Source organism: Anabrus simplex, chromosome 1, assembly GCF_040414725.1.
Source record: "Anabrus simplex isolate iqAnaSimp1 chromosome 1, ASM4041472v1, whole genome shotgun sequence".
Taxonomy (NCBI): Eukaryota; Metazoa; Arthropoda; class Insecta; order Orthoptera; family Tettigoniidae; genus Anabrus; species Anabrus simplex.
In genome coordinates this window covers 629,356,101-629,360,065 of record NC_090265.1, presented here as the reverse complement: position 1 = coordinate 629,360,065, position 3,965 = coordinate 629,356,101, and positions in this window count along the sequence as shown.

The window sequence follows — 3,965 nt, the reverse complement described above, 5'->3', positions numbered from 1 at the left end:
ATAATCAAGCATTAAGCTGGGTCTTAGGTAGGCCGCGTCGTACTGGTCGTATAGCCCGTTGGGCCATCCGTATTTCTGCCTTCCAATTCAATGTCAGGCATATCCGAGGTACCGAAAATGTTGTCGCTGATGGACTCAGCCGTATGTTTTCAGACGACGTTGAGAACCATGAACAGGTCGACAGTTCATCACCTCCCGAGTCCATGCTATCTGAGGTTAATGCCATCCTAACAGATGCTCCCATGCTTTTTAGGGATATCGAGAAATACCAACGTGAAGATCCGACGCTGGCTCCGATAATGGAAACCCTTTCTTCTGGGGAACATGTTGTCCCTTATGTTCTGAGGAATGGTGTTTTATGTTGCCCTTCGAGGCATGACAAGATGATGAAAGTTGTCGTTCCAGCTGTTCTGGTACCTATGATTTTCAAGTATTATCATGAGACCCCACTAGGAGGGCATCTGGGTATCTTTAAAACTCGTGAAAAGATTCGTGAAATGTTCATCTGGAAAGGTATGGACGGTGAAATCCGTGAACTTGTAAAAGCTTGTAAATCTTGTTTGCTCAGTAAACCCACCATGTCCACCAAGGTAGGCCTTTTGTCTTCGCATCAAGCGTCGCGCCCCATGGAACGCCTGTATATCGATTATGTAGGACCCTTCCCCCAGTCCAAGGGTAATGCTAACAAGTTCATCTTTGTGTGCGTAGATGGTTTTACCAGATTTTCTTGGTTATTTCGGACTAAGCTGGCTACCGCTCAGTCTACCATTACCTGCTTAAATTCTATTTTTGCTTCTTTTGGTCCGTGTCAATATATTGTATCTGATAATGCTAAGGCTTTTACATCTAATTTATTTCGTAAATTCTGTTTTGACTTATCAATCTCTCATGTAACTACTTCTGCTTATTACCCTCAACCATCTCTGGCTGAACGGGTTAACCGTAATCTCAGGTCCGCACTTATTGCCTATCATCATGAAGATCATTCCAGGTGGGGCACGTCCCTGCATTGGATAGCGTTTGCTTTGAATTCGGCGGTTAATGAATCTCACAAGTTTACTCCAGCTTCTTTGATGTTCAAGTTTGTTCCCAACTCGCCGCTCTCTAACCTCTGGTCTCTGAATGACATTCTACCCGAGACAATAGATCCGGATAACATTAAAGATCTTTGGAAGAAGGCTAAAGCCAATCTTAAAGTGTCTCATGAAAAGGTTAGGGAAAGGTATGATCGTGGACGGAGACCCACCCCTTTGAAGGTAGGTGACCAGGTTATGGTCAAAAATTTTGTTCCCGCGGGCAAGCTTGCCCCCAGATTTCATGGGCCATGCATCATTCTCGATTTTCTCACACCGGTTACATTGTTAGTAAGCAATCCAGCCACCGAGAGGATATTTAGGGTTCACCTGTCCCAGGTGAAACCGGTGTAAATTTTGTGTCAACTTGCTTCATATAATTTGATAGGAATATGATGGTTATATATATATTTTTTTTGAATTCCACTCTTAAGGCATTCTGCTCCTTCTATTATATTTTATTTTATATGTAAGCATTTCTTGTAAACCTCCCCGATTGTTAAACTGCCATCCTGTCCTTGCCACGGCCATTACCACGCTCCCGTCTCCTGCTTCAATACACACTGTGGCTTCATAATATTAAATGCCATGGATATCTACACGCCGCTGGCCCCTCAACCTCTCCATAATGCCTGTGCCCTCAAAAAAGATGATGGTCCAACACAATTCTGCCGCCTAGTTTTATGTTTCAGTGCCCCCGCAGCCGCGCGGCGCTGTGCCGCGGCTGGGTTCGAGGACGGGCCCCCTCGGCCCCAGCGAGGACGACATGTGCACGGCGAGCCGGAGCTCTCCTCCCGGCCAAGGCTGATGTGCGGCGCACGACCTGCTACTTGCCCGCAGCCTGTATATGTTCACCGCGGGCGCGGCGTGCTTCAACACCCTTGCTCCCCTCATAGTGCGGGCGAGCGGTATCTCAGGGTACTTGAGGGGTCCGAGCGGCCTCATTTGGACGCAAGCTGCAACGGCCGGTCTGGCCATCCAACTTCATTAACCTCAACTACATGAACAGTTACTATAAGCAATGACTACACTTGGGAAACCAACAAGCAATATTTGGTGGACTTTGCAAAATTCTTCATCACTTTTAAGTATTAAAAGTTTATCTTCAGAATTCAACTTCTACAACTTCAAGACTATACTTCTCCTGCAACAAGAAAATTTTGAAACCGATACAAACCAAATTAAGAAAATCTTATAATTTTTTTTTGTTGGCAATCAATCTCCATATCTACATCAAACCTGGGACCTGGTTTCATATATCACCCCTGGTGGAACTTTTGGGGGGGGAGGTCTGTACCAGGCGGTACACCTCCACGCAATTAATTTAAAATGTGCGCCAATTGAAACTCCTCTGCTGGAGGAAGTCTGAACTTTATTGACGGTATTAATTTTCTACTTTCTCAGAAGATGTCACCACGTGGAAAGTTTTGAGTTTTTGAACTGTGTCATTTTTGATGTGTTTTTGTTTCACTTGTAGTTAGAAGTGTGAACTTTCTCTTCTAGAGGACACTACTGAAGATCAACAACGGTGCACTCTAGTGCGAAGTGAAAGAACTGTTTTTTGGAGAAAATTTAATTTCAAGAGTTTGTTCTTTGTTAAATTTCTTTCAGTCATTGTTTAAGTTGGCAATATTCACCCCTTCTTTCCCCTTGTGTTGAACCTAACCAATCCCGAATTTCTTAAATTAATTTCTATCCAATCAGATGTATCTTCCCCCAACTTGAATATGTTGCTGTGTCCTACCCAATAAAGTGTTTGTGGGAGGGTGTTTTCATTCCCCTAACGCCTAGAAACTTCCGCGAGAGTATTTAAACTGCTGATTTTTGGGTCTCTCGGCCACTTCTGTTCCATCTTTCAGTGTGTTAAGTACATAGCAGGGGGCGGGAAGCGCCTCTTTCTTCGGCAGCGGTCAACAACAAGGTAATGGCCGATTAATAAATTCTTTCTTTGCTAGCTCAGCAGTTTAACTTTCGGGGCGGGTTCTAAGCGTTCCACTATGTAACCTTTTCCTAAAATGTAACTTCTCTTTTCATCTATTCTCTCGTAAAGCTACATACTGGGATAGAGAGTGCTAACCCTCTCGAGCTCCCACTCACATTGTCTTGAGGTGAACTTATTTTCTCAACCAATTCTTCCGTAATGTAATGTAAATTGTTATTTTCTTATGTCACCTCTGTAGTATGGGATTAGCCCTTGCACTAACGGCCTAAGGCCAAGTAGGTCTTAAACAAAGTGTATTAGGAGTGCAAGTTCGCCTCCCCTCAAATTGTATTTTAGAGGTCATGTATTAACCTTCTTGTCATTTAATAGACCTCAGTAGGTTGGGTATTTTACCCCTGTGTATATGTCCTTTGAGGACAGCTTAAAGGTGGAGTTTGGTGTGGCCTGGGAGAGGCTTAAATTTGAGAGCGAGTGGCTCTTTTGAAAATTGTATATTGTATGCCTCGAGGAGGCTTTTCAGTGTAATTTGGAGCAAGGGCTCCTAGGTATGAATGGGGTTTTCTGCCCCTCTGTTAAAATTGTGTTTGGGGTAAAACTGAGCTGATTGCCCAAGAATTAGGTTTCTGACTTTTGAAGCCCCAAATGGGGTACCTATGTAAATGTATTTTTCAATCGTGTTTCGGCTACTAAGTACCTGTTCTATTTGTTGTTACCTAATTTTGCAAAGAAAATATAACCTTGTTAAATTTTAAAATTAATTTCACTTTAGTAGCTTGAGACCTATTCACCACCCAGCACCTTCTTTCATGCATAACTACCACCAAAACACGGTAACAATTATTATTACTATTATTATTATTATTTATTTATTTAGTTTGTTTCGACCCATAAAGTATCACATAAAGCAAATTATGATTTTTTGTTGTTATTTTACTTGTTCTTCCAGAATT